Genomic DNA, 18,471 nt, shown 5'->3' on the forward strand with positions numbered 1-18,471 from the left:
CTTTGTCCATGGGGCTTCATTCAGAGTGTGTGTGTGTGTGTGTGTGTGTGTGTGTGTGTGTGTGTGTGCTATATTTGTGCCATTATATGTATGTGGACAACTTGAGTATCATGTATGAGTGTGTGTGCCTGTTGATACATGACCAGTGCCTGTGTGCATATGTATGTGTAGTGTGGTTTCTGGAGTGTGGTAATGGAGATATGTGGATTGTGTGTGTGTGTGTGTGTGTTATATATTATATATAGATGTATGGTATGTGTGTGCTATATTATGTGGAATGTGATATATATATGTGTATATATATACATATATATATATTATCTCTACATGGCTTAGCAAATATTTGCTCTGCATGAGAATCCTAAGTAAAAATCTTACAGCAGCATATCTCAACCTATGGATGGATCTTGACCCCTTTGAAGTTGCATATCAGATATCCTGCAGGTCAGATATTCAGATTGTGTGATTCATAACAGTAGCAAAATCACAGTTGTAAAGCAGCAATGAAATAATTTGATGGTCACCACAACATGAGGAGCTGTATTAAAGGGTCACGGCATTAGGACGGTTGAGAACCATTATCTTAGAGAATCTATTTGAGAGAATAAGAGTCTCTGTTACCTGAGACTAGGTGTGAGTCTGGTGTCTAGAGGGACAGGCCTCAGTGAAGCCTGATGTCCTCCTCCCCATACGTGGCATTGATTTTGAACTAGGGACTACCTGTCTCTTTAAAATTACCTCCCAGGGGACTGGGGATTTAGCTCAGTGGTAGAGCGCTTGCCTAGCGCAAGGTCCTGGGTTCGGTCCCCAGCTCCGAAAAATAGAAAAAAGAAAAAAAAATACCTCCCAGGACAGTTGTAGTGACAACCGAGGGCTAAGGTCACTTCAAGTCCTTTTTGGTCAGAATGTTTTATCACAACATAAAAGAAATCACTGCCCTATGTGCCTCTCTCTCTCTCTCTCTCTTTCTCTCTCTCTCTCTCTCTCTCTCTCTCTCTGTGTGTGTGTGTGTGTGTGTGTGTGTGTGTGTATGCACACACTGAAGATCAACCAGTTTCAAAGCCTTGCTCAACCACTGAGCTAAAGTCCCATGCATAAGTAGTTAAGTAGTTTAATGACTGCTTGACAGTGGTCCTCAACCTGAGGGTCTCCTCTGTCTTCTGTGGCATACCTCTATCTCTAAAAATATTTACATTATGATTCATAACACTGGTAAATTACAGTTATGAAGTAGCAACGAAAATAATTTTATGGCTGGGGGCCGCCACAACATGAGGAACTGTATTAAAGGATCGCAGCATTAGGAAGGTTGGGAACTGCCAGGCCTTGAGTGCTGTGCTGTTGGCCTTGGAAGCTGGTGCTTTTGTGACAAGAATGCATCCGCTCAGAGGTTGAAACATGGGGAAGTGAATAGATGCTCCCTGTAGCCCAGACATCACAAGCAGATTGTTAGAGCCCAACTCAACAGTCGGCACTGTCTGGGATGGGTGCTTCCCTTTGTCTGATATTTCTCACCTCGCAGAGAAGCTCACAGAGCATGCTCGTGTGTGATTATGAAAACAAGGTCACAGTGCTTTGGCTGTACACCACAGAATCCAGAAAATACACTGCCCAAACAAATCCTAAACTCCTGCAGTTATGTAACTTTTTCAAAGAAATGCTCGGGGGACAGCTCTATGTCTCCTGTGAATGGATAAGTAAATGGCTTATCCACAAGTTGTGGATAATCAGAACTGGACTTTCACCTTGGATAAAGCAGCACAAATATTGGAAATGGGGAAGAGCTGAATGAACTGGACCCAAAAATAAATTATCAGCACGAAGTAACAGTTTGTGATATGTGAAGTTATCTGAGAATAGGTGTGTCATCTGTCTATACACATGCATGAACATGGGACACACGTGCATACATCCATATGATGTGATGAATATTTTATATATTCTTAACATTACAAACTGCCCCAAGGCCTGGAGACTTAAGACAAGTAGCTATCATCTCCCAGCCTGTGGGATCCGGGAGGTGGGTGTATATGTGTTTGGTGCTTCTGACTCCAGGTTTTTCCAAGCGATTCAGTCGAGCTGTAAGTGGGGCTGTGCTGTCGTCTAAGGAAGAACCACTTTCTGACTCAGGAGATTTGACCCTCATTTCATCTCTTGCCATGTGAGCTCTCCACAGGCCTGCAACATGGCGGCTGAACTCATCAGAGTGAGTAAGCACAAGGCCTCTGTAACCTCTGAGGCCCGTCTTGTTACCTTCCCGTAGTCTGCTCCTTAGAAGTAATTCATTCATCTCATTCCACTCAGAGGTGTCATATAACCATGACCCTGGGAGCCAGGCACCAGTGAATTCATGTGCCTACCATGCACACAATTGAGTCTTTGTGTGTCCACAGCATGCACATCCCTTGAAAGGGCCTAACAGCAACAACAGTCACACAACTATAACAAAAGATATACCCAGTGTTCAAATGATAGTTTCTAAATTCTAGCCTTCTCCAAGTTGGGGTTCCTTTAGAAACAACTGAAGTCAGGGCTGGAGCCTGTATCTCTCTCAGAAAGTAGGGAAATATTTGCTTCCAACCTACAACTACATCAAAAAGAACATAGAAGACCACTTTGAAGGACTCCCATTGGCTTTATCTGGGATTGAGTGTGAAAATAGGGATCACAATACAGAATTACAACCTTCAGCTTGAATGTACAGCCACGAGTCCACACCTGTATAGATGTGCACATTAAGGAAGTACACAGGAGTTGGGGGAGCTGTTTCTCCCAGTGGGGGTGTCTAATTCATAAAAGCAGATGGAATCAGGAAACCAGCCGAGCCTCTATCAATAAAAGACATGAAGGGTAGCAGTGAACCTATCTGAAAACACAAGCCATCGATACAAAGGGTAAGTTGGGCAGTAGAACCATTTGGTGAACACCAGAAAGGTGTAGCCCCCTGAGTCTGCTCAGGACACTGAGACAGCCTGGAGGACAGACATCCTGCTTGTCACTGACCCACACCCTCCAAAGATGTCTAGCCAGTGGAAAGTGAGGACAGTCTGAGGCCAAGCAGAGGTTGAAAAGGCAGGATTGTGCCTGTCCAGGCCCTGCCTTGACAGTCCTCGGTAGTCCCACCATATAGGCCACGCCCCCTCTCCTGCCCTCAGGTGTGTGTGTGTGTGGTGTGGTGTGTGTGTGTGTGTGTGTGTGTGTGTGTGTGTGTGTGTGTGTATCTCAGTCATTGATAAATCATACAAAGAAATGTATTTAAAATAACTATTTGATTACACACTGTATTATAACTCTTTGATGTTGTGAATTTTACTATTTATCGAAAGTGAAGCAATCCTGCACATTAATTGGATGAATGTGCTTGTTTATTTTTCCATAATGAATTCTGTCCTTGTTGACTATTTGACACTGCATGATTCCAATTGTCTCGCACAGCTTTCAGAACTGATTGGTGTTTTAATTTTATAATTGTCAGTATTGAATATGGTGCCTCCCGAAAGCACACAGCACAGAATATGTTTAGGGCCATTTCAGAAGTTGTTGGAAATGTTATCCCAATCCTAAGGCAAAACTCACTTGATAACTTTTTTAAAATGAAACTCATGTCAACAAATCAGGCAGCAGTTTTTAAAATCCAGCACACTGGCACGTCCAAAGATATGCTAATTTGGTGGCTGAGAGGTGGCTAGGAAAATATTAAATATCTTTGCTCTCCATAGCTAAATCACTGTGGGTTTTCTTTTAAGAGCACTGCAGTTAACACAAGTACCAGGATTCCTCAGAGACCACAGCCTAAGTCTTTGTGTTTCAGGTGGCCATAGGGAGAGCTGCCTGGCCCAATGCCTGCCCCGCCCTATGCAGTGCGCTCAGGACCCAGGCGCTGTGGAACCAAGATACACCACACCTGTGAGCACTGCCATGTGGGAATCATCCTGTGTTTGACTTTGAATTGATTTCTGTTCACCCCAATTCAGAAGCCTTTGCTGCAGCTATGGTTTCCGGATCTCCAAATTGACACCCTCCTCTGCTTGGCTCACCATTCACAGTTGAAGGAGGTGGTGGCTCACACAATACTCAGGAGGCTGATGCAGGAGAATTGTTGAGAGTGTGAGCTATACAGCAAGACCCGTTCTGAACAAACAAAGCAAGGGGCTGGAGAGATGGCTCCATGGCTAAGAGTACCAGCTCTTCTTCTGGAGGCCCGTGGGGTTCGATGCTCAGCGAGCAAACATCACAGTCATCTCTAACTCTAGTTCCAGGAGACCCTTCGCCCTCTTCTGGTCCATTCAGGCGTCAGGCACTGACATGATGTACAGACATACATTCAGGCAAAACACCCGTACATATAAAATAATAAAATAAACAAAAAGCAACAACAACAAAATCAAAACGGTGCCTAACTCTACCCTTTCTGTTGCTTTCAGGCCCCTCACAGTAAGAAAGACAAGAGCAGAGAGTGTCGGGGAGACGGCTCTAGGGGTAGCCTAAGTTTGAATCCAGCACACGTGTAAAGAGATGGGCAAGGCCCTGAGTTTGTAAGTCCAGTGCTGCAAGGACAGGGGGAGCCTGAGCATTCCCCGGCCGGCCAGCCTAAGTGACACTGCGAGCTTCCAGTTCAGTGAGAGCCTGTTCAAGGCGACGGAGAGCATGGGAAAGACACCAGTGCCCTGCTCTGACCTGCTCACCCTGAACTTCCGTTCTAGTCCCACGAGGTGGATAAAGAAGCTGGGCCAGCGGAAGGGGATGGCACCCCACAGGAGGACCAACAGAGTCGACTAACGGGGACTTCTGGGAGCTCTCAGAGACTGAGCCACCAACCAAAGAACACACGCCCAGGCTGGAGCAAGAGCCTGGCACATAATGTAGCAGATGTACAGCTCGGTCTCCATGTGGGCCACCAAGCACCTGGAGCAGGGGCTCTCCCTAAAGCTGTAGCCTGACTGTGGTATCTATCCATTCCCCAACAGGAACGGATGCGGGAGACGAGATGCCTAATCTGGCAAAGGATGGGGGATACGGAGTGTTTTTCTTACCCTTGCTTCACTCAGAATACAGGCTTCTCTCCTCATGAGTACTAGCACGTGGGTCCTGGGCAAGCAGAGGGGAGGGTGTGAGGAAGAGGGGGCTGATGAGTAATGGGGTCTGGTATTTACGTTCTGGTAGAATGATCTGTGAATGTGACTAAGGTGTCCTGTGTAAGATAAGAATCTTTATTCTCTAGGGTTTTATTGCAGCTTCATAGTAAAAGGGTGGGGTGAGGAGGTAGGGACAGTGTCAGATCCTGGAGAAGTTTGCCCATGAGAAGAGCTGAGAAGTGGGCGTTCTAGAGGATGAGAGGTTACAAGGTATGTCAACCACTTGACCTTCATGTCTATACCTGAAGGAGGGTGGCCCAACAAGGAGGGTAGGAGGAAGCAGGCACACTCTTGAGACGCCTAGGGCAGGGAGTAGGGTGACTTGGGTGGACTCTAAAGGCAGGGTGTGACTCTACTCTGGCAGAAATGGGAAAAGTGGCTTCCAGGCATAAACACTGGCTTTCTGCTACATGAGTCTGTTTACGCAATGGCCGCTTTTTGGGCCAAAATTAACAGCAAAGTCCACAGTGAAACGACTGATTGGTGGACCAGTTTAGCCAGGATAAACCACTCGCTTCATGTGTATATTTAGAGCAGACAACTCAAAACTCTCACCCACGGCTGCTCGTCCCACACAGGGGCTTAGCCGGACTCTCACATACAAAGCTCAGCTAGCTGCCATTAGCACTTAAGAGGTCTACATTCCGGTTTCTCCTTATATCCCACAGAAGGCAAGGTGACTGACTGGTGTCCCTGCACACTGCAGGTGACTGTGGGGTCCCACTATGGAACCCCCAGGAGGGTACCTGGGGCAGCAACAACTTGCTAGGGAAACTGTCCATTGCAGAAAGTCAGACAGGTTCCACAGCCAAAGAACTTTGTGTGCACAGGGGATTAAAACCCACAGTCATCCCTTCCTGCTCCGCCCTCTGCTTCAGGGGAGGCCCTGGCCTAGAGCCAACAGGCCTTTCTGGCTCTGTGTCTCAAGTTAGACACAGCCTCTCTGTCCCTGTGGTGAAGCACTTCCTAACACTTAACAACACTTCCCAAGCTTCTCCCAAAAAATGAGGGAGAAGCTGCCCCTCGTCTGTGGGCTCAAAGCTGGTGCCAGACGCAAGTGTCATGGTGCCTTGGAGGCTTAGCTAGACAACTGCATGAAGACCTTATTTCTGGTGCTTGGGCCTCAAAATCCCCCCAGAGGCATAGGGCCAGCTTATGTGAAATGTCAGGAGTTGTCCCAGCCCATCCCTCCCAGTGACAGGACTTACACTGTCCTTGCCAGGGGACATTGCTGGGCACATTTAGAAATCATCCTCTAATTGGGAAGCCCTAGGAAAAAGAGTGATCTTTAAGCCAGGGGGAGGGCTAGCTATCTTCCTCAATAATGTGGACTGATAGGTTGTCTGTCTATGGTGAGTCTCCTCCCACCCACACCTAGACAGTCCACCCCAGTTAAACTCAGTGAGCTACACACAGAGAGACTGGAAGGGGGACTAGTCGGAGGAAAGAGGGGAATTAGTAAGAGATGGAGGGAAAAAAAGAAGGTAATAAGTGAAATACAGTGTGTGTATATGTGAAATACATATATACAATGTATTCAAAATATGAATACATTGAGGTATAAACCACAAGCCCTAAAATTTGCTTTAAAGCTTGTAGTTCAGTGCTTTTGGTCCACTTCAGGGATTGTATAACCATTGGCACCATTTACATCCAAATCATCTTCATGACTCCTATCAAGTAGTCATGTGGGCTGACAAGATGCTTCAGCAGGTAAGGTACTTGCCACCCAGCCTTGGGGTCTGAATTCAGTCTCCAAAATCCATGCAGGAGAGAGAGCAGGCTTCTACAAACTGTCCTCTGCCTCTACACCTGCACTGTGGTATACACACACACACACACACACACAGGCACACACACTCATGAGAACACATGTACATACACACAGAGGTGCACACATACACATACACACACATGCACACACAAGATGTAATAATAATATTAGAAACACTCATATACCTGTTAGTGCTACTTCCTATGCCACCCCACTGGCAGCAACTAATGCCCCTGTCATGTGTATGGGTATCATGGAGGAGTAGAATTATGTGGTCCTCCATGCCTGCTTCCTCGCCTGTAGTGTGAAGTTTTTCAAGTTCATCCACTTCCCAGCCCACGTCAGCGCTGAATTCCTTTTCAGGTGCAGAAACAGCACAAGAACTGTGCTAACAGCCACAGAACCATGACTGTGTGAACGGTTTCCACTTTTCCACCATTGTGAACAGTGCTGCCAAACACCATTATCTTTAAAGGAGCTGTTGATTACTACCAGGGGAAAATCCACTCGTTTGTTAGCAGGCAGTGCATAATTTCCCTCTAAGTTCTTCATTGTTTGTATCGCAATTTTAATTTCTAAAAGTAAACATGGTTTATATTAAAGGGAAGAAAAAGTCTGTCCCCTGTGCCACCCAGTCAAGATGAGGACATTCCCATACCTCGAGTCTCCCCAGCATCAGCACGCTCTGAGTCTGGGCTCCCATCACACCCTAGGCATGTAGGCAGCATCACTGATATCTAAGGAATGTTACTGGTTGCCATGCCAAATTCAGCTTCCCACCACTGTGACGAAATACCCAAGGGAATCCAGGTAAAGGAGGAAAGACACTTCCCAGCAGATGTCCTTCCTACACAGGGGGTGGGACTCCTGGGAATAATCATCGGGACAACGTAAGGAAACCGAAATAGCTCCCATTGCTGGCTGGATGACGAAAGGGAGAGCCGTCGCTGGCAGAGAGATTCTTCAAAACTCAGCACAGAATTAGCATTCTGAAAAAGAGCCAAGAGGAAGAAGCAATCCAATGTCCAGCGGTGGTTACATTGATGCACACGATGTGGGCATTCACACAGTAGAATATTATCCATCATTTAAAAAGAAAGAAATTCAGACGTGGTGGCTGACCGATGGCATTATGCTAAGTGAATGAAGCCAGGACAAATAAGAAGGACAAATTCCATATGACTCCATATGCATGAGGTTCCTACAGCTGTCACACTCACAGAGATTGCAATAGTGGTTGCCAAGGGTGCAGGGAGGGGAAATGTGGAGTTATTTAACAGGGCAGAGTTTCAGCTCTGCAAGATGAAAATAATTGAAATTGGCTGTTCCAAAGTATGGGTATAGTCTCTGCCACCATAGGTGGAATGAGACGGAGTCGGAAAGACAGACAACACATTTGCTATTCATGCACCTTAGTGTGTATATAGATATATAAGGGACGGGACTACTGGGAGCTAATAGGGAGAAAGGGTATGGGGTAAATATTCAAAGTTCATGATAAACTTAAAAGAAATTGCCTTTATTATGGACATTATTGCATTGAATAAATACATAACATTAATTTTATTTCACTTGCATTGGTGTTTTGCCTGCACATATGTCTATATGAGGATATTGAATCCCCCAAAACTGGAATTATAGACAGTTATAAACTGCCATGTGGGTGCTTGGAATTGAACCCAGGTCCTCTGGAAGACCAGACAGTGCTCTCAATCTGAGTCTTCTCTCCAGTCACCCCCCCAATAACTTTAATAAATGTCTATAGCTTTGAGCAAGACACAACAAGATGTGTGTATGATACATAAGGAAGTACATTGTTCTGTATCACAACCAAAAAAAAAGTATAAGAAAATAAAAGAAGGTTAAGAAAAGTAATTTACATTTTGTGAATTTTACAACAACTGAAAATTAAGCAGACTTGGCAGTGTGGATCTGTGGGCTGCGCTGAGAGCCAGGGCCTAGGAATGTGCATTTTAATAAGCCCTACTCCGAGAGGAGGCCAGGTCAGTGTGAGTTATACTACACTGAGTGAACACTGCCTAGCTGGGGGTCATTTTCATTCTCCAGGAACTGCAAGTTCATGTGTTGAGGACAGGTCAGAGAGGCCAGTAGTGTGGAGCAGCAGCAGGATGGGGACAGTACACTGGTTGGTTTATGTCAGTTTGACACAAAACTAGACCTACACTGGAAGAAGGAATCTTCATGAGAAGATGCCTCTGTGGTTTTGCCAGGTAAGCGAATTTGAGGGTTCTGTTTTGATTAATGACTAATGTGGGAGGGCTCAGCTCACAGTGGGCAGTCCTGCCCCTGGGAAATAACCCTGGGTTATTAAAGAAAGCAGGCTAAGCAAGCCATGTGGAGCAAACCAATCAGGAGCACATCCCCATGGCTTCTGCCTCAGTTCTTACCTCCAGGTTCCTGCTCTAACCACCCTTCACGATAGAATTGATTGGGACCCCTTTCCTCCCCAAGTTTCTTTTGTTCATAGTGTTTTATCAGAGCAGTAGGAGCCCTTACTAAGGTAGGGATTTGTACCAGGTCATGGGGAATCCCTATGGCAGACCTGGTCCCCTGGTTTTGGAAGATTATGGCGGCATTTGAACTTTGGGCTAGAAAAGCTGTGAAATATTTAGAGCTCAGTGGCTGTTCTTGGGAGCTTGGAAGTTAAGAGTGCTGAGAGAAGTGCAGAGGATGGAACTCTGGCTTAGAAGGTTTTAGAGCTAAATAAAGACTCTTTTGGGACCATTCGATATTCTGAACTAAGAATTTTGTGTCTGGGCAACTGGCACTGAAGAGCCAGTATGGGTAAGAAGAGGCCAGAATTATTAAAGATTATAAGTCTGGGACTATTTCCTCAGAGCAATCATACAGAAGCTGTGATCCAGAGTGGACAAAGCTGCAGCTCATGTTGGCAGCCAAACTTGGGAATGTGTGAGAATTTCCCAAGTGGCACTGGTGTTGAAAGCAAGAACAGGTTATGAGGAATGACTGAGGCTTGGCCCCCATCACAGACCATGAGGAACCACTGGAGAAGGTGCAGACTCAGTCGCAGTTGAAGCTCCAATAATGAAGGGGTCATGGGAAGAGAGTGAGGTCTGGCCCCATGTCACAAGGTTAGAGTCCCTCAGGAGAGGCTATTGGTAAAGGCACCATTCAATTACAGTACAGATCCCAATGTTTTGGAGATGCCGGTACCGTAGATGACACCAAGGACAGCAGCAGCCATGGAGGGATGCCCACCAGACAAGTTGTGTGCGGCAGAGGGCAGAGCCGGAGAAGCGCCACTGTCAAGGCTTTTGGAGCCCACAGGATGATGATGAGTACATCCCAGATGTCAAGTGCTGAACTTTTTACTATTGGACGTCGGTTTTGGTTTGATTTGATTATGACTGTGCCCCTATTCTTCCCTCTTGGAGTATAAAATTATGTAACTTATTATTTTTTATTGTATGAGATCCCACAGACTTTGGACTTTTAGAGAGACTTTGTAATTTTAGAGAGGCTTTGAACTTTGGAAGAGACATTGAATGTTTTAAAGAGACTGAACTTTGTATTGGTTTGGGGGGACAGGGTAGAAACTGAACTTTTAAAGTGTTTGAATTTCTAAAGATTGTGGGACTTTTAAAAGTTGGAATGTTTTATATTATAGTATCATTAATGTGAGATCTTAGGGATGAATAAGAAAGAAAGGTTTATAGGGACAGTGACGCATTGTGTGTCAAATTGACAAGGAATATATTTTGCTGGCTGGCTTTTGTCAACTTGACACAAACTAGATATATCTAGGAAAAGAAAACCTCAGTTGAGGAAATGCCTCCATAAAATTGACCTATACACACTGTGTTTCTTAAGGATTAATATGGGAGAGCTCTGCCTACTGTGGGCCATCCCATCTTTGGGCAGGTGGTCCTAAATTGTATAAGAAAGGAGACTGAGACAGCCATGCGGAGCAAGCCAGTAAGCAGCATTCCTCCATGGCTCTGCTTCAATTTCTGCCTCCAGGTTCCTGCTCTGCTATAGCTCCTGCTTTGGCTTCCATCAGTGATGTGTAGGCCAAATAAACCCTTTCCTCCCCTAATTGTTTTTGGTAATTGGTCCTTACTACAGCAATAGAAAGCAAACTATAGTGATAAATGCAGGGGAAGAAATCTTTGCTTGCTCACCGGGAGGTTGAACGAGGTGCTTTTTTATTGTTCATTTTGAGACATGCCAGCCAGGCTGGCCTCACACTTGCTCCATAGCCTTGGTGACTTTGAACTCGTGGTTTATACTGCTTTCACTTTTGGGAGCTGCAGTTGCAGACCTGTATCATTGTAATTGGCCAATATGGAAACTTAAATAGCAAAACAACCCAAGGCAACGTTCAGACTCAAGGCAGCCTGTGGAGATTGCATGGGCCTATTTTGTAGAAACAAAATCAGTGCCGATTCCCAAGTTCAAAAGAGGTTTCAGTGCATAAATGGACTGTGAATCTTTGGGAAGCAAAAAGAATAAGATTGGAGAACTCATGTTTCCCAGTTTCAGCCGGATCTCACAACAGTGTGATACTCACCCAGACCAACAAAAGAGGATTTCAAACTCAGAAAGAGCAGTAGGGACCTCTGAACCCATTCCATCTTGCTTGCCTTCCAGTCACCCCACCCACTCTGCCACCCCAGAACTATGTGAATTCCTGATAACTATATCCTTAGAGATCTTCAGAGCCAGCCATACCATGTACCAAGATGCCTCGTGCCTGGTGGTGTCTTGTGTCCCTGAATCCAGATAAGAACCTTCAGCTTGGCCTCTACCCTACTTACCTCCACCAGAAGATGGCATGGCATCCTGTTCCACACTTCCATGAAGCACCATTCACCGTAACCCCAGCCTCTACCACGCAAAGACCACTAACGAGCCTTCCACGCACTTCTGACAATTGACAGCAAGTGGCGGTGCACTCCTAGCATTTGGGAGGCAGAGGCAGGTGGATCTCTGTGAGTTAGAGGTCAGCCTGGTCTACAGAGCAAGTTCTAGGATATCTAGGGCTACACAGAGAAACCCTGTCCCAAAACACGTGCACATGTGTCCATGTACACACACACACACACACACACACACACACACACACACACACACACACAAACCTTCTAAGCCTACTGGGGTTACTCCAGGCTCAGAAGTTGGGCCTATACCTAGCTAAGTTAAGATCACTTCTGAGTCCTCTCTCACATCATCGATACAGACTTGCTCCAAGACTGAACCCCAAGTGCCATTCATCTGGTCCACCACCTGACAAGCTTGCACAACAACAAACAAAGATCCAAGTCTCTGCTCAACAAGGCAAGACCAAATATCCATACCAAGAAACACCACCAGCGATCTAACTCCAGATGCATAGAGTCCATCACAAAAACATAAACAACACGAATAACCAAAACAATGTGTCTCTTCCAGGAATTAAACACCCCGTCGTAATGTTTCCTTGGCTGATGCACAGGACAGAGATTTTAAAATTGCAACTATTAGTGTGTTCAGGAACAAATCCACATATGTATGGGAAACCAATGTGGAATGAGTGTGTCGAGCTCTCTCAGTGGTGAGGAGCGAGGTCTTTACAACAAACAGTGCTGGGAATGTATTTTTACACACCAGAGAATAAAGTTAGATCCTTACCTCATGCCCTTCACAAAAACTAACTCAAATGGGACCAGATCTAAAAGTAAGAGCTAAAACCATAAACCTTTCAGAAGGAAGAGGAACATTGGGTTAAATCTTGATGCTGGACTTGGCAGTGCACGTCTAAATGATACCAAAGCATGAAGAACAACAGAAAATAGACAAATGATCCCATTAAGTTAGAAATGTGCGCAGAGCTGCATCAAAGCTGCATCTGTAGAGTGGGAGGAAACATACACAAATCGTCTCTCTGGTTAGGGTCGAGTACCTAGATCGTGCGACTGTGTCTCGTCTCTCAAAAACAGAAAGTTGGAACTAAACTGAAACCATCCCTACAGCTAACTTTCACAGGACTAGGAGGTGCTGGGCGTGCAGTGTGGGAGAAAAGACTGCCCTTACCCAATGCTAGACTAAACTACGGTATCGACCTGCCAAGCCAGATGTGCTCACTGGTGCGATAGTAGCCTGAGATTCTGAGGACAGCCAACTGCTCTCGTCAGGATTGAGGCCTCTTCCCAGGGAGGAAATTCATGCCTGGTACTGTACATTCGCTCAAGGGCCAATGGCTCAGGTAGCCAGAGTGCCCAAGGGGGAACCTACTACTGTTGTTTTGCTATATGAACATGCAAAAACATAAATATGTATATATGTTTATGTTTACACTCATGCATCAATGCTAACCTCAACCTTGGCCAGAGAAGCCACTTTCTGTGGGGGCAGCAATACAGTCTCATAACTGGTCCAAGTGCTGAGAATAAGAGATTGCCGGATTGCCCAGCCCCGAGGGGGACATGCCTGCTGATATGGAAAGAACTAGAACTGATTTGTTGAGCACTGCAGAAACATGGCAGAGTACTGTGTCTGGTCTCAGCAGGAGGGTAAACCACCACACAGCCATTCACCATGATCGTGTGTGTTTCAGAGTCTGCAAGATTCCAAAGACCTAGTATAGAATCGTGACATGAAGTATCGCAAAATAAGTTTTTGGCATTGATGGCATGTTTACTGAGTCCAAAACCTCTAGAACTGAGGTTGATTTCATTTACTCATTGTTTCGTAAGTGGCTTTATTCCATTTACAATCACAGTAGCAGCTCATGCATGCTATTCCGATGTGTCCTTAGCTGAACTTGCCTTTTATCCCCTCGAGACAGTCTCACTATATAGTTCAGATGATGAGGACTCCTGACCCAGCCTTTCAAGTTTTGGCATCACAGGTGTGTGCCACCATCCCATGCAGGTTATTTCCTTTCTAACGGAAGTTTCTAGACATTAATTTCTTTAGGTTGCAGAAGATATTGGTGGATAGGGATCCACTTGCTCCTAGCTAGGGGCTTCCAGACCCAGGCCCAGACTCCAATGCCAATCTCTCTCTCTCTCTCTCTCTCTCTCTCTCTCTTTTCTCTCTCTTTCTCTCTCTTTTATCTCTCTCCTACCTTTTTCCTGTCTTTGTCTCTATCTATCTGTCTCCTATCTATCTATCTATCTATCTATCTATCTCTTTCTGTCTTTGTCCTCCCCCCCCACCTCTCTCTCTCCAGAATATCTTGAAAAAAATATTCAGTCAAAGCAAAAAAGAAAAATTTCAAAACCATCTAATGCCTAGTCCCCCAAGTAAGAGACTTTTAGCTTGTTGTAAAATCTATTTCTACTCAGTTCAGCCTGTGGGTGACAGATGAGCTCAAATGTCTGGGGGACCACTCCATTTCTTGCACCATTCATGAACTTAGAAATTAGAAAGAGTCAAATCAAACTCTAGGCTTCTAGAAAGTAACCAAGCAAACAATTTATAGCAAACACGCGTGACATGAATTGACATTTCCAGTGACATTTTCTGGGGTCTAAAATAAGCTGCAGAGAGTGGCCAACTTACGCTACAAATATAACTGCAAATGCCATGCAATACCCTGCCAGAGACAAGCCTTCCCCAGTCAACCATCTTCCTCCTACGGAAAGGCCAGGCCTTATTCCTGTGGCTGTACTGAGTTCAGACAGCGCTCAAGTCTCTCCTCTCTTCCCACCTCCATTCTCGTAAGCACAGGTCCGCTCTACACACAGTGTCCTTCTCCCTGCCATTTAGGTAGATTGCTATGGGTTAAAAACATGTATATTTTGGTTTAAATTTTTTTCATCAAAACTTACAGGAGGAAAAAAAATGGTGAGACTTACAAAGGTCCAAATAAGCAGGTGTTGCCAAGGCCACATCCTAAAACGACAATTGATAATGTTTGCACCTGCTTGCCCCTGCCTTTTCTCTACAAATAGATTAGGCATGGTTAGGCACAGGCAGCCCAAATCTCAAAGCGATGACAGTTCTGCACAAGGCTATCGAACCGTTTTCTCTGCCATTTAAAGTGTCTTGTGATATTTCCTAGGCATAGACCATGATTATGTGGCCGTCCATCCTCTGTCCCCGGATGACCCTGGGTTGCCCTGTGGTACACCTGCTGGGTGAATGTCCTCATACCTCAGATCATTTTCTCCATGCGGGATTGCTGGCCCTGGCACGCGCTGTTGAACTTGTTTAGAGTCCTGACCACACTTCCGTCATGAGGTGATCAATGAGGGGGAATAGAGCCTCCATTCATGTTTCCCTTGAGCCCAATTAAACTTTAGCGGTTCAACATTGAAGCCTTTGAAGTACACACTCTCACTCTGAACTTCCGTGTTTTGGAGCTTTTAAACAAGATGTCTGTTTCCCCCAAAGAAAGAGGTGGAGGTAAGATATTAGAAAAGGGAGATGCCGCCCAACTTTGAAGCTGCGGTTTCCCACTTGCATAGTGAAGCTTCCCCAGGGAAGCTCCGAGTATTGAGCCATTCCTCAATCCTACAGACCCCTGTCAATCAACCCATCGGGCTTCTGGGAACTCGGGCTGAGCCTGGGTCTAGTACCCAGTCCCAGGGCCCTGAGGCCACCTTTGCAGAGAGGATCGAGGGGCTGAATAGAGCCAAACTCTGTCACTGAGCTTACCTTCCTCAGCTGCGGAACAAGCGGGAAGGGTGTAGTCTAGCCTCCTTCAGCCTCCTCCTTGGCCCAGGCAGGAAACTGGGTGAGGGGGGCTCACTCTTTAAGAGGAGCATCCCACATGAAGAGCATGTGAGTGCCTATGCCCGGTCCTCATGACCCCTGTGAGACAGAAGCCTCATGACCTGGCTCCCAGGCTGCTCAGCGTGGTATGCACAAAAAGCCAGCTCCCTTTGAAGTGGTCCCCACCTCCCCTGCCCCAGCCAGGCCTTCGGTGCTGCAAATGTCAGCCCGCTTTGCATAATTGAGACAATTGGGCATAATCACTCTTTCAGAAGCCCCACGTCAGGCAGCTAATGCCCCAGCCCACATGAGCCAGGAAGAGGAGCCACATGCTTCTAATTACTGCCGAGCCTTTTCAAGTTGGTCAGAGTTGGGCCAGAAGTTTCGATGAATCCAACAGCAAAGGCCGGGTGAGGCCCACATGACTTTCAGGCCCACGTGAAGCTTCTAATCCCTTTCTGTATCCACTCCACCAGCGATCTGCCTGACCGGGGTCACAGTGGCCACCACAGTGAGAGCTTTGGGGATTTGCTGTAACAACAGGCCTGCGGATGTGTCCCAGCCTCCAGTGTGCTTTCTCTGCCGGGTAGAAGGAAAGTCCAGAAAGGCTCCTTGATTCGTACTCCCCTTGGGCTGCTCTTCACCACAAGTCTGTTAGGTTCCTGGGAGCAGACTCCTTTCTGCTTTACTAGGGGCTTGTGTACTTGCAGACAGCTGGGATGCCTGGACAGGTTCCCATCTGCAGATGGGGACACGGAGGGTAGGGAGCGGCTCACTTGCCCAGAGAGTGCGTGAACTGGAGCAGGCTGAGCAGCGCACTTCAGGTTGTTCGTTCACTGAAGAACCCTGAGGGTGGGATGCAGTCTGGACTTGGAGACATTCCTATAGCCAGCAGGCTGCAGAAGACCGTGGCAGGAGTCTGGCAGCTATCCTGGAGCGCAGGGTGTCTAAATTCCCCCCAGAGGATGCAGCTGGGGACAGCCCAGCCAGGCCAGGTACTAGAGAGAGTGTGCCCTTTCCTTAGTTCTTCCAGCTCAGTTGTGGGCACACGTGCACGCATTTGTACGACGTTAAAGTGTTTCGTGAGCTCAACATTAATTTTCAATTCAAATTTGGAAACACGGGGACTTAACACCCATAATGCTACATACATCCTTGGTCCCTTCATTCTGAAGGTCTCACTCCTAATGATGTTCACACAGAAATGCTTGGCCCGCTTTTGATTTTCAATATCAAAACAGGTCTCGATCCTTTCCTTCACACCCCCTTCCTGCTCTCCTCTTGCATTTACCAGTTCCTCCTTTTCTGGAAATTTCCCCATCTCTATGCATAGCTTCGCAGTGTGACTTTGGGTGACTGAATGGAGGTTGCTGGCGCTGGTCCCCTCTCAATGACTCTCAGGGAAGTTAATGGAGCCAGCCTCTTGAGGAGTCTTAGGTAGCTCTCTGTCTTACAAACTACACTGCAACCCAAAACCTCTCCATGAGTCTTTTTATATTCACCAGTAATCTTCAAGTTAGGCTCCTAGAAGTGGGGCTTCTAGAAATGAGTAACTACAGGCAAATGGATGTGAATGCCCCACTGCACAGACAGAGTTTGCTGCCCACCAACGTTCGTGAGGGCTTGCCTTCCTCATCAACACAGGACAATGCTTAACTTCAGACTGACTTTTGCAGATCTCTTTGAGAATGGGATGGGGCAGCATTTGGGATGTTAATTAATTTTTAAAAAAAGAATGATGTTTCCATATAGTTTATAGTTTTTCTTCCTCATCTGGCTTTTCTATCACAAAACTGACCTCGTAGGGAAAACGGAGAAGCACCAAGGAAGGGGGTGGGGCCTCTGCCCTTCTTTACACATTTAGCAGAACTTACCAATGACTTTATCCATCCAGGCCAGTAATTTTCTGGGCAGAAATCCTTAAAATCACTGTTTTTGCTTTTATATATCCGTTCAGATTTTTAAACAAGTTTAAATAATTTTATTTATTTATTTATTTATTTATTTATTTATTATTCCAAGGACTTTTTCCCCATTTCATTTAGTTTCTTGTTAATTTGTTGTTTATCTTTCACGTTCCTGTTCCTTTCGTTTCTCCTTGCTCCTCTGTCTGTCTCTAGGTTTGTCAGTCATGGCCCCCAGCTCACAGAACCAGCTGACCGGCAGCCATTTCTCCCATGACTTTGTCTGTTCTCCGTGTATCAATACAGCATTGACTTTCCCTCAATTGATAGCAACGTGGCTGTTTTGTTGCTGTTGTTGTTTTGTTCCCTAGCTTTCTAAAGTTGAAGATTAGGTCACTCGCTGTTTACAGTTCATATTAACTGTGTAAGCTCTAGACGTGTTGCGACGCCTACCACGAAGGCATTAGGCCTGCTCCCGTCTTTCCTACGAATGCTCACAGCAGCAAACTTCCCGCTGGACAGTTCTTGAGCTGCATCCTTCCAGGACTGACATTTAACTTTTGTTCATTTAAAATTTTCTCTATTTTTCCCCCTCAAAACTTCTTTAGCCCACTGCGCACACATGGCTATATTATATTGATGTCCACATCTCTGTGAATTTCTCAGATCACTATTATGTATCCCTAGTGCGATTCCACCGCGTGTGGAGAATATAATCTGTGTGATCCAAGGCCTTTTCGCATCTGTCGAGGCTTGCTTTATGGGTTGGTAGGTGGTGTATTCTGGGAAACATTCCATGTGCTCCTGAGTAGAAAGGATGTTCTTGGCTTGGCGTGATGGCTCAGTCAGTAAACGCTCTCGCCTCTCAAGTCTGGTGACCTGAGTTCAGTCACTGGAACCCAGAGTGTGGAAAGAGAGCACTGACATCCCACAAGTGTTGTGGACACACACACACACACACACACACACACACACA

The 18,471-nt window shown here is 46.0% G+C and overlaps 1 protein-coding gene across 2 annotated transcripts in view; it reads right to left on the reverse strand.

Annotated features, from left to right (window-relative positions):
• Positions 1 to 18,471, reverse strand: part of Trpm1 (transient receptor potential cation channel subfamily M member 1) — a 114,620-nt gene that overhangs the window by 65,689 nt on the left and 30,460 nt on the right. The gene's annotated exons all lie outside the window — the stretch shown is intronic.

Source organism: Rattus rattus, chromosome 2 (genome assembly GCF_011064425.1).
Source record: "Rattus rattus isolate New Zealand chromosome 2, Rrattus_CSIRO_v1, whole genome shotgun sequence".
Classification (NCBI taxonomy): Eukaryota; Metazoa; Chordata; class Mammalia; order Rodentia; family Muridae; genus Rattus; species Rattus rattus.